The following is a 13,740-nucleotide window of genomic DNA, read 5'->3' as shown; positions in this document are numbered from 1 at the left end:
TACCAAGTGAGTCTATACATGTTTCAGTGTTTTCTATAATTTGTTAGTGGTCAGTATTTTATAATTCATTGTAATCAAGTACTTTCCCTTAGTTATATTTTGAGGCTCCATCTGGAGTACTGCATCCAAGCCTGGGGCCCCAGCACAAGATGCAGAACTCTTAGAACAGGTCCAGAGGAGGGCCACTAAGATGATCAGAGGGCTGCAGCAACTCTCCTATGAAGAAAAGTTGAGGGAACTGGGCTTGGTTAGCTTGGAGAAGAGACAGGTCTGAGGAGACCTCACTGTGGCCCTCCAGAATTGAAAGGAGGATATAAACAGGAGGGGGATTGACTGTTTACATGGGTTGATAGTGATAGGATAAGAGGAATAGTTTTAAACTAAGACAAGGGAGATTTAGGTTAGATGTTACGAAGTTTTTTGCTCAGAGGGTGGTGATGCACTGGAACAGGTTACCCAGAGGGGTTGTGGATGCTCTATCTCTGGAGGCATTCAAGACAAGGCAGGATGTGGCTCTGGGGAGCCTGGTTTAGTGGTTGGCGATCCCACCCATGGAAGAGGGGTTGAAACTAGATGATCTTTGAGGCTCCTTTAAACCCAGGTTATTCTATGATTCCGTATGTTTCTGCTGTGGGATTTGAAAGAATCATCTACTTTTTGATAAAGAAATTATACTGATACAAAGAATGCTTCTTCAAGGTTGAGTGATTCACTTGACAGAGGAGACTAGTATTAACAATAAATGTCAACTGCCAAAATAAGGGCTCTAGAAACCTTTTAATGTATTTTAGACATGGCTATCATCTCAGTAATTTGCTCAATGAGGCCGCCTTGTGGGAAAAATAACCCTATCTATCTTTGGGATAAAACCACACAAAAGGACAAACAAAAATATTTAAAATATCACTGTCACTAACTTAGCATAATCTGCAGAAATAGGGATATTATGTAGCCTTGTGGGGCCCTGACTGCAGTATAATTGAAGTCAAATTATTCTGCAAGAGAACACTACTGCCTTTTTGGTAATATTAATTAAATGAACACCTCTGGTGCAAGGGGTAATTCTGAGTTCTTTCAGTACATCTGAGGAGCTTAGTAATCACCATTTCCACACAGTTCAGAGAGTCTAATTATGATGGTGGAACACAGACAGTGGATAGACTTATATGTTCTGTGGGCCCAAAAATGCTCTCTGAAGTCCAGAGTTGCTTGCACAGAGATTTAGAGCTCATTGGTGGGGTAATGCAGAGCTTGTAAAGCAAACCCTGAATGCTGGCATGTATGGGGCTTACTGGCATATGTGAGGAGGTTCTGCCCATGGGGAATACTGGAGCCACAGAGTCCCACAGAATATCCTGAAACTAGCTTGGCATTACAGAATTCAGTAGTGGCTCTAATTCTGATGAGATATTTGTCAAAACTGAATGGACATGTGTACAGAATGTGCATACAGTGTGCATGTATTGTTCATGAGATAAGAATAGCTATGCAGATAAGCGTTTACAGATGTGTAAACAGGGGAGTAAGAAGAAGGAAGACAAATTCTGACAATGCCAAACAAGATTAGTCGCTGGCAGATCAAGTACACCTCAGTTAGACAAAAAAATAAAAATTAAAAATAAAAATTACAACATGTTTCAGTGCCTTCTGATCAAACATTAGATTAGAATCATTTGAAGTCTATGCAGGTCAGTGAGCAGCATTTTAAGATTATTTAGAGATCATGGAGAAGAATTCATGCTGACAAACACACTGACTAGGCTGGGCTCTCTCTTGAGCTCAGATTCCTGGTCTGCTGCTGCAGTGGCTTCATCTGAAGGCCATATTTTCCATAACAATGGCACTCGATTCACACACTGCCACTGTGACACAATGCGTTATTCCTCCGAACACCAGGGCACGTTGTCCGTGTCACATTACATTTGTGTTACAATTAAAGCCAATGCCTGAGTCTGACACAGTTTTATATGATTGTTTCACAGTAGATTGTGTGCTGAATGATCTCAAAAAGCGATCAAAAATAATCCTGGAGCTGGCTTGGGAGGGGAATAAATGTTAAAGATTAACTTCGTAACTATTGTGTACAAGTAAACTGTATATCTCCCTCCATAAAGTATCTAAGTGTGGGGGTGGTTTGTAACAAAGGGTTTCTCAGTCTTCAGAACTTAGCCCTCATGCTTATCCTCGCATAAATAAAAGTTAACGACCTTCACAGCCAATTGTAATGTGACAGAATACAGAAAGCAAACTTTCATTAAATATCAGCCAGAACTGTCAATCCTATGGTAAAGTGGCAAAACAAAATGGTGGGAGGCTGCTGCTCCCAGAACTGAAGGCCAATCTGGCCACGATATGATGCTGTCACACTGCCCAGCTTTACTCCTCTAATTTACAAGAATTTGTTGGGAGCAAGGCGGTTAACAGATCCTCCAAAAAATGAATCAAAGTTATCATGCTATTCAGATTTGTTTGGTTTATTTATTTATTCATTCTTGTTTTATGCAGGGAATTAAAGTTCTATATTTAGGCCCTTAAAGGGAATGCTTTAAGGAAAATATCCACAATACCAAAGAATGAACAGTTCAGGAAATCTCTTACTGACAGATAATGTTAATGTTTGTAGTGACTCCTCAAATTGCCTTCTGAGATGCATGCAAAGATTTTACTAGGCTTCCATGTGGAAACCAGAGGGAAACAACTCTGAGCCAGTATGTTGGTGAGTTCAAACAGTGAATTTCACAAACAGAAGGACGTGTTACTTATTTTTGACACTACTAGAACTATTTTGAATGCTTTTGCTGCTGGATCAATACATGGAGATATACCATAGGACCATAAAACACACTGTAAATTAATTAGTTTTTAATAGTGAACAAGTTAAAGAATGCTGACTGATGAATATGCTTAACTGATTATGGGCACTTGATTAAAACCTTAATTCCAACACAAAACATACAGTTTATGCATTTTCAACCTATGGAGAATGAAAACTCTTGAGGTAAATATAACATTATAAAGTTGAGGATTTTAACAGAAATGTAATGCTGGTGCTAAGCCAATCTAAGAGACTTACTGTTAATTGCCTTTTCTGCTTGCAAACAGCATTTTATACCAGTAGATTTCCACTGAACCATACTCAGACCACACCAATATGATTCGTGAGAAATTATTTTTTCTGTGTTTTACAATATTTGTATTATTAGAATTGAACAAGATATCCATCCTAGGTGTGAGATGAAGTCAACCAAAAGAAGTTGGTTGAACCGAAGTTACTTATCAATTAATTCAGGGCCTTCAGCAATTAATCCAAACTTCTCAGCAGACTGACATTCTCTTGGAAAAAGTTTTCTTTCCTAGATAAGAAAGACATCTGGAGCCAAAAAAGCAGAGACTCAATGCTCCACCAGCCTTGAGTAACAGGTAAACTGTATTCTGTTAAGTTGATAATAGGCACCATAACAAGGTCATAGTGCCAATTAAAATCTTAGTCAACATCCATATTTTTTTTTTTTAGAAAATACATTTCTGACCATATATGAGACATTATGTAACATGTGACCTTTTTCCTAGACATGACCACAGTAGGCCTATTGCTAGAAGTCCATATTAACACAGCATGTGTGAAGTACTAGATTTTATCATGTATAGCAATCCTAGGAATATGCAGACACTTTGTAGAGACTGTACGAATATTCATGTTAAAATATATCAAATGTGTGCTTTTGGTTGTGGGTGTGCATGCTGGGAAGGAGTCATCCCCCATGCACCCAGCACTGTAATAACATCGGCTTTGTAACCTGTCATTTGGGTTGCCAGGTTTTATTCGTGCATTTTGGAACACTAAGAATGGCAAAACACTAGTGTTAATTATTTTGTGCTGCTTCTGTTCTGTGTGCATCTAAATTCTTCCAATTGCTTAGTGCATGCTTGTCATCTTTGCTTCTATTAACTATCAGAATGAAGTAGAGATCCATAAATTAGCAGTAAACCAAGCCACCTGCACTTACACAGTACAGTTTTATGCAGATGGAACAGTTGGAAGTTAACAGATCTTCTGTACTCAAAAACTATTGGAAACAATTGAAATATTGGAAGCCAGATCTTATGCACTTGAGTGGTACTTGAGCTAATAACTATAGACAAAGCTTAGTCGATCAAAGAGAGTGTTTGGAGAATGACAGTCTGTTTCCGGAAAAAATATATGTATGAATGAAGCAACACATGTATAGCTCTGCATTACATTCCCCAGCACTGCTCATTCCAGAGAGAGACTACACAAAGCACACCTGGATCTGTGCACATGATATTAAGCCATTACCATTAGTGCTCAAATTTAACTCTGTAGAGGAATAATGGGTGATTCAGGAATGTTATGAGAAACATTAAATTCAGTAAAGTTTATCAATGGTATGTTTTGTGATACTTCCATTTTTAGATATAATACTCGCCAAGAAATCCCAAGCCATTAAATTTGAGCTGCATATCGGATATAAGGCAGTATGGAAAATAAGATAAGCACTCCACCCACAACTTGGCACCATAACAATTGTTGGAGGTAACAGGTTGTTGGATCAACTATTTGTCCTCTCACTTCTTTAAAAGTAGCAGGATATGCTGTCATATTAGAAGTAATGAATCAGCTGCTCATAACTGATCAAATACTAAGTGAAAACAATCATACTTTCTATTACAAAGAAGTATTTCCACCACAGACCCTTGTTTTAAAAAAGCTTTCAATCAATGCTATTTTTTTCTGAAATGAGTTTCAAACAGCATATGTTTTTACAGTTCTCTTTAAATGGATAAATATATTTTGTTTGCAGGTAACAGAATTAAATGTATAGTTTCTAGAGTGCAACTGACCTTGTCCAGGGAAAGATTTTTTTAACATCTTATGTTATTCTAATATGTATGCAAATCTGTAAATCTAATATGATTATTAGTTTTATAAGAGAGGATAAACCTTATAGTTATTCCAGCATACGGTACAGATACAAGTCATGCACATAAACCTGCAAGACAGATGTAGGAAAAGTCAGTACTGTAAGCCTTATCCAAGTTAATGGCTTTGTCAGAGGGAGAATGAGTTGGAGACTGGGCTAGACATAAAACAGATCAACTGTATTAATCTAATTTAAAGGTTTTCAGAGGAAATAGAAAAACACTGATGGATTTGTTAGTAAGATACCAAATCTAAATCTCTTCCAATCCACCCTTGTTATCTTAGGCTCAGTCTTAAAAAATGTTCAGCTGACTTTGGGTGGCTTTGATTGCTTTGTATTATCTTCAAAGTAGCTACATTTTTACAAAATTCCTTAAGTCTCCTTTTATAAATAGACAAACTGGCCATGTTTCATAAAGGGAATATCCACTGACCTATTGTTAAGACTCTCCATGTTTTATTAAAACTAAATAAACAAGCGTTTCTCCAGCAGCTGACAAATCTTGATAAGGAAAGGAGGCAAACAACTTACTAAAGCTGTACAGTGTACAAAGCGTTTTCCCTCTTTTTATTTAACAGAACTCCCTTATACCGAGAATCTCAGTTTCCTTAACTGCTAGATAATAATGATAATTAAGTAAACAAGTGAGGCTCTTGAGAGCATAGATTTATCGAAGGACATACTACTGTTACGATGGTTGGTTTCTCAGAAAATTTGTGCCTTCACATTGAGGTACTGAAGGCAACCAGCCTGTGTTGTCTGCTTTCATGGATATTTACTGGGAGGGATTCTTCAGATTAATGCTCAGCTCTTTATTCTCCTGTGTGGTATTTTTATTTTTTAAGGATATACAGGTGATTTTTATGGGTCAGTCTGAAGGAAGCAACCAGCTTAAGATCCATGAAGACTGAAGTTAAGATGTGTGAAATTTCAAAACATGACAGGGGAGGAAGGTAGTAGATGATTGTGCTTAAGTCATACCCAGAATTCTAGAATCAATAATAGCCTTGTTCTGCCCCTGCTGTACCAAAGTCAGTATTCAGATCTGCCTTGAAACAACTTTTTCAGCCAGACCACTTAGCCTGTAGATACTCTGGCTTACATCTTGCTAGCTTGTTCACATATTAAGAACTCATTAAACTGTAAATCCTGTAAGTAATGTTTTCTAGTTCCCTACCCTAAGGAACGCTTTTCAAAAGCAAAATTAATTCATTGATTTGAGAGGAATGAATTCAACAGATAAAGTACAAAGGATTGCCCTTCCAGGAACACTTTAGCTCCATTAAAATCTACAGCAGTAGACTAGGAAAAGCTTATGATTTTCCAGTTGCATTCTTCTCACTCAAATTTTCTCTGTTGATTTTTGATTCTCAGATTAGGTTTTTCTGAGAAGAATCAAGTACCACTATAAATGACAACCATAGTTTCTTGGTTTCATCAGTGTCTTCAGCCACCCAGAAAAACTGGCCAATTTGTAGTTTGTCATCATCTTGGAAACTAACTTAATACTGCCCTATGAAATGCCCCCTTACTAGAACGTACTGGTCTGTACTTGGCACATGGTATTCCATCCCAGATACAGCAGAGATCATATAATCATCAAGAAAATAGTGAGAGTACTTTCAGTGTCAGTGACAGAGGAGGTTACTTCATACCAAAAGTGCCTTGTGTCTCCAACAAAGAATATTTTCTTTCTCCTTGAATGTTAAAGGAATGATTCGTTTGAAAAGAAATCAGTTATGCACAGGCACTGTTCATCAGTTGTTACCTTATCACAAAGTGAAAATTAATTTTAGCAGCTCATCCAGACTGGGTGGAGAGGAGACTGTAAGCATTTGAGAAAATATTAAGGAAAATAAAACAGACCTGTTATTACCAGAAGATATATAGGGCCACAATTACATTCTGGTTTATTTTGGCTTGTGTAATGTGGAAGAGATTCTGCTACCATTTCATAGAAGTGTCTTTGTAATGGTTGTAAATAGCAAACTGTGAAAAGGAATGGATGCTTGGCTTATTCCTACATTTCCAGAGAGATGTGTTTTTCTGCTTGCTTAAAACATACATTTTGAAACCTGTAAATCATTTTTTTTTTTAATTTATGCAAGTTGTTGATACTCTACACTCACCTAAAAAGTTATGCAACTATATTACGGACACTGGGTTATAACACTGAGAGAGAACAGGAATTATGGAGACTAAAAATAATAATCAGTGGCCTGAATAATTAAACAACACTTTGAGATTCACCATGTATGAAAATGAAAGATGTTTGAGATGTGCTAGGGATGGATAACTTGACTATTTTATTATCCTGATAGTGCTGTGAATAATATATATTGTTCAGTATTATCACACGGAACAGAGTAATTTGAAGTATGTTCTTACTCTTTAAGTTTCCAAGAGAACCTTGGGAACCTGTGAGGTAAGCAGCTCCCTTCGTCTTGCTGCTTTTCTGCTCTTTTATTTATTATAAAGAAGAAAGAGAGAGGCAATATTCTCTGCCTACTGAAAAGTTTCACACCTGGTAACGTCATGTAAAATAGGTGACTGCACATATCTAAGGTCCTGTGATAATCATCCTGGAGTTTTAATAGATAACAGCAAATAAATCCCTAACAAAACTCGTGACACATCTTTTCATAGTTGTGCCAGTAGCATTTACATGAGATAATGTCAAAAGAATGTAAAATTATGACTTCTAGGACTGCAGGGCTTCTCCAGCATCCTATTATATGATGAAGAGAAAAAGATGCAAATTAAGGTTGTCAGTTTAGACCGAGGCCAACCAGTGCTGCTTTAATACTTTACAAAGACATCAGGTCAAGAAATTTTGATCAAAGGGAGATCTGATGAAGCTTTTCCATTCCCTGTGACTTCACAGATACAGGTATGACCTCCTTGTAAAAAGATATTTTCTTAAGAAGTATTACGAGCAGAACAGAATAGTGATGGAACTGGATATGGCCTGGAAAAAGCCAGTCCAATGGCCACTTGTATGGAATTTTTGCTAATATACTTTTGTGTTTGCATTTAGATCTACCATTATAGGAGAGAAAGTTGGTAAATTGAAACATATTTCAAAATATTCCCTGTTTTAAAAAGCAGAAATGTCAAGCCCGTCCTAATCACATAATTTGTACTGGAAAAGACATGAGGTAAATAATTTCTTCTCCAGCTGCAAAATGAGAAGATCTTAATGTTGGTTAAATAAACATTAACCAATGAAGTCAAGACTATAAGTATTTTGACAGATTAAGAGTAGAAACTCAAAATCACTTTGGAATGTTTACCATTAACACAGATAGTGAGGCAGTAACTGGAACAACTTAGCAATTTCTTCCTATAAGCATTTAAAAGAGAATCAGTCTATAATTTTACATTAGCCTGTCTGAATCTGTTTCACTGCATCACATTTTAAACCCAGTGTACTGGGACACTGGGAACTACTGATGATGAGTGCATGGGAATTGAGAAGGATGAATTAAAAAACAAAAAACCCACTGTTGTGTGTGAGCTTTGGGATGTAGAAAATTCCCACTTTAAAGCAATAATATAACTTAGCAAAACTGAGACTATTTTTTTTTTAATTAGAAGACTCATGGCATCCAAATGTGTTGCATTCTTGTTGTAACCTGTGCTCCCAAATCAGAGGAAACGTTTCTAAATGCTTCCTCTCTGTTGTTTGGATGCTTAGCTACTGAAAGAAAATTTATGAGGATTCCTTATTTCCCAGTTACATGTATGAACTATGAAGCTCTACTAGAACTCCTTCAGCGTTTTGAGCAAAAGGTAAGAGAATATTTGAATGTTTTGCTGGCAAAAGTTGAAGCAGTGAGATATCCCACCTACACTACTAAGTGCTCTTGTATCCACTATGACATACAGAATTGGGAAGCAGCTGTTTAGGAAACCAGCAGCAAGGGCTGGCACATACAGAACGAGCATTTCAGGACTTAGGTTTTTTTTATATGTTGCTTTTTTCACTCAGAATTTGGCAAAGCAGACATTTACTGACAGAACAAGATAACACAAGCAAATCACGTTCACAGCATGTAGGAATCTAAACTGTGCAGAACCTGACAACTATCTAAATATTTACCATAATGATCTCACAAAAACGAGAGATTTTTACATGAGAGTGAGGGAGACTATGTTAGAGACAAACTTGGAGAACGCTTGAAAAAGCAAGGGTTGGTTAAAAATATCTCCCCCAGTGAATTTCTGGTGGGAGATCCTTTACCACTGATTTAAGTTTTCTGATGACTCTTGCATTTCTAACTGCAAGCAGATGCCAGGAAAGACAGAAAAGGCATACATAAAAAGACTTCAAGTGAGTCTTTTGAGAACTTTGTAAAAATTGAGATCATTTTGCTATAAGTACCAGTTTTTGACACACCCATAAAGCACTCAAAATCTCATCTCTCGTGCTCTGCTTGTATGTTCTGTCATTCCAACATAGGAACAGTGATGCTGCAGGAGTACATACCATAGTGATTTATGTGAGCAAAGGGATCACTGACAGTGAGAGGTTTAGGGGTTACTTTCTTTCATTTTGATGAAAGTACACGTATGTTTTACATGGGCTATGTAAAATATTTCAGCTAATGGGAAGTTATCACACATCAATTCTCTGAGTATAGTATACAGAGAAACTTTTAGCTAGGATAAAGAAATGTGCCTTTGTGTTTCTTTCCTACCTATTTTCTATTTTTCCCCCAGAGCATGCCAACTTAGAGATTAATATCTAGGTAGCCTAACTTTCTTGTTGAAAATGCTGTCTTGACGATTAGAGTAGGACAGTTGCTGCCTTCCAAGTCTGCAAGACTCAAACATTATCAAACATTTCTAACAGGACTTTACTATATGGTGTTTTAAAAAAAATCTTAAAGCATGCATACTTTATCTTTAAAAATAAAGTTATGCTAAAGGTGGAAATACAATACTGACTGTCCAACCACACTAAAATCTTTCATGGCATTTGCTGTACTTCATAAATTTTAGTTAACCTCTTGTTTATTCAGAAGGTTAGTTTTTGTTGCCAGCTGATTACATTTAAGTGTGGCACTTGAGTAAATTGCAGTAGCTTTAACTTGTTTCCATGGGCTGGATTCTTTTACAGTGCTTGTATTTGCAACAGAAAAGAAAGAAGGGAATAAACGTTTCAAGGTTTAATTATGAATATACCAAACAAAGGTGGAAAAGTGTAATCAGCTCACATGATGATGTGAGATCATATCTAAAGAGAGACAGAGAAAGTCTGTGCTGTTTTAACCAAATCTTTAAAATAAAATACAAGGAATCCAATCCTAAAGGCATCTCAGGGACCCAATGGTTAGAGACCTTACTCCTGATATGTGGAAAAAATGTGTGCTAACCAGCTTGAAGAACAATCTTTGCAAGGCTCTGTCCCTCTGTAGTCTTCACATGAAGGTGCAATTTAGCCCATGATAGTATCTAGACTTTACCTACTAACAAATGTGAAAAACATAAACACAGGTTTCTCTCAAGTTAATTGATTTGAATTGCTCTTTGAGGCACAGACTTGTGGTACTGTGAAGACCATCAAAGCCAGGCTTGCAATCTCTGCAGCATTTGGATGCACCAGTTGAGGCCAATGTGGGTTCAGAGACAGCTGCACTATGCTCTAATTACCTTTAATAAGAACCTAATTTGGAAATAATTACCAAAGAGTTGTCTTCTCTACACTAAAAGCAGGCTACATTTACAGGTAGCCTCCATATAAACTTCCCAATCCGACCATCTCCTGCCCACATGGAGACCTCACTCTGGCATCCTACCAGAAAATGTACTGAGCTAGCTAATATTTGCTAAATTATATATTCAACTGTTTGGTATGCTCTGGCATGTCTTGAAGATAGCCCATAGGACTGTACTTTAAGGGTTGTGATTTGTATTCCTTACGAGTTGCCTCAAGGTGAAGGCGTTATTCATATTTTAATGTAAATATGAAACCTGAGCAACCCAGCCTGATCTCATCGGTGACTGTGCTTTGAGCCAGAGGATGACAGACACCTCCTGAGTGTTCCTTTCCCATCTGAATTACCCTGTGAGGCTAAGTAGATTTACCATGGAATCACTGATAAATGGTAAATATGCAGTTGCCAGTAATGCTTTTAGCTTTACCTTTTGGAGAAGAGCTGTGTTTCAAGGAGCTGTTGCCCTTTCTGTAAGTATAATCTCCCTATGTTCCCACCCCTAATGGGAGACAGATCATTAGGTAATCTAATCATCATATTCTGTTTTCAATAAAATCCCAATGTCTTCAGTTCTTTATCTGGAAAACAACTAAGTAACAAACAGAAATGAAGAAAAAATCACCACCAGCATGAGGGAAAAGCATTCAAGGAAGATAATACAGAATACTGCGCCTACAAACCCTTTCCCCTCCTTCTCCAGAGAGCTGTTAAAAGATCAAGGTACAGAAACATGGCAAAATAAACAAGCTCTACAGATTTTGCAGTAGGTGGCACCATCTGGACCTAGGTAATATCACCCTAAAAAGTCTGCCTTCCAGTTGCAGAGGAAGGGAAAGAAGTCTTGTGACTCATAGCTAAAAAGCTAAGATGGTAATGTAGCTTATTTGCATCCTGATCTGATTATAGAAAATAATTATTTATAACTTCAGATAAGGCAGGCGAATATGACTAAGCACCATATTACATGTTCACACTATCTGATTTTGTAAACTATCTAAAAAACACCAACCGAGTTAATAGATGCGCACTGATATTCAAGTGACTTTCTGTGCTGTATCTCAGCAGGTCAACTAGACCACAGTGTAGTGCTCATAAAGACTGACTGAGTTCAGCACAGTGTTCTATGCACCACAATTTTCTCTAGCCTTAGAGCAACAGTACAAAGATGGACAGCTTGTGCCCTGTGCAAGACCTTATCTGTTTATTCCAGAATTAGACACATAGAGACGAATGAGATTGAGTAGTGTATGTACAGTGAAACAGAGCTGAATAGTTCTCAGCAACCAAGAATGTGATTCAGTCCCTTTAGGAACTTGTAGTGTGCTCTTATTTTATATTGTTAAAATAATCTTCTAAAGTAATGCAGTCAGAGGGGTGGTTTCTGAAGGTCATATAGTGTCACTGATGAAAAGCTTAAGCAGGAAGCTGTAAGAGTTTTACTAGATGCGAGCCTTGCTCACACTCTGGTAGTTTAACAGCAATTTTGAAAATGTTCTGAGCAATGTAGGGAACTAACTCTTAGCTTCCTGCACAAGAACTGTCTTGTTGGAGTCATTAAGATTAACCACACACAAATTATTTCCAATTAGAACCTAAAGCTGCTTCAAACAACAGAATCCTGACTGATGTATTAGAAGGCAGGTAACTTGTTTACAGCAACAATAGAAATAGCAAGATTTATGGGTTACCTTGCTGCGCTATTCTTCTAATAGTATGATTCATGGTCACAATTAGAAATTAGTAAAAACAGAAAGACAGAGAACAGAATCAAATACTCATCTGATTTCAATTTATGGCAATGCATGGTGCTTCCTGCTATAAAATCATGCTGCATGAAGATGGGAACACTTGCAGCACACTTACAGAACTGTGGTTTGTTTCATGTGAATGCGGACTTTTTCAGGTTATCAGTCACTTGATTCTCTAGCTGTATGTTGAGGATTTTGGAGTGCAAATTAGAGAGTCCAAGGCCTACTGGTATGAAATGTTCTGAAAGGAATAGGGAAGCATGAATACTTTTGCAAGATCTTCATGGTTATTGGTGAGATTGTTTTGATAAAAGCACTAAGGTTATAACTGGGAAAGCAATTCCAAACATATTACTGTAAAGAGATAATACTTCTACTCCAAAATAAATGTTGATATTAGATGAAAGCACAAGGTAAAAACAGCAGGCTTCAAACCTATTACAGAGAGGAAAGACAAAGCAGTAGATGAAAGAAGTGAAATAAAGGATTCATTATATTCAGATTACATGGGTGAAAACTTCCCTTTCTTGTACGATCTCAAAAAAAAGCCCAATCTAATAATCTTCCCAGGTAATCACTAAAACACATTTCACTCCATGCCTCTGCCTTTTTTATTTTTATAGTTTTCCAGTACAATGACTGTTAGATATTTATGCAATTACCTACTTGGTTATCTGCTCTAATACATTGGATACAGTCAATCAATTTTCACTGCGCTTATAGTTAAGAAAGCTAGAAATGTTTTCGTGCCTTAGTTGCTAGCTGTAGGCTGGCACAGAGTAGGTGCAAATAAGAAAATGCTAAGTGATGCTTTGAAATAGAGATCACAGCATAGTTACTTGCAGCTTCTGCCTCTGTTATACTGTCAACTTCCTCTTTGGGTTCAGGGACCTACATTCTCTTTGATTCTTACTTTAATCTGATAAACATATAATTGAAGAAGATTTTGTTTTGACTTCAACTTCTCATTTCTTTAGTGCCCCCGCAAGTCTGTACCTATTACTCTTCTTTCTTTAAAGACATACTAACTTATTTTTAATAATTTAAAGGTAAGGAATAAAATACTACCTTGGCTTAGACTAGTTAGAACTTGCACTATGTTTCTGCACAAGGATGTTCCCTTTGCTTCTCTGCATGTACCACATGCGTTGGAAGATGAGGTATCTCTATCTTCTCCAGTTGTCACTGGGAAAGAAACTACTTGCAAGTTCTTCTGGCTGATGCACTAGTGAAAGAGGATCAGGTCTCTTTCCTCTGTGAATGGTAATGGTTTCAGAAGAAGAAAGAGATACAGGCTGTAGATCTTTGAGAAGCTCAACTGGAGTACTG

This window comes from Cyrtonyx montezumae, unplaced genomic scaffold (assembly GCF_038088225.1).
Source record: "Cyrtonyx montezumae isolate F1298 unplaced genomic scaffold, pur_monq_1.0 scaffold_5, whole genome shotgun sequence".
Classification (NCBI taxonomy): domain Eukaryota; kingdom Metazoa; phylum Chordata; class Aves; order Galliformes; family Odontophoridae; genus Cyrtonyx; species Cyrtonyx montezumae.
Note: the sequence above shows the minus strand (reverse complement) of the source record.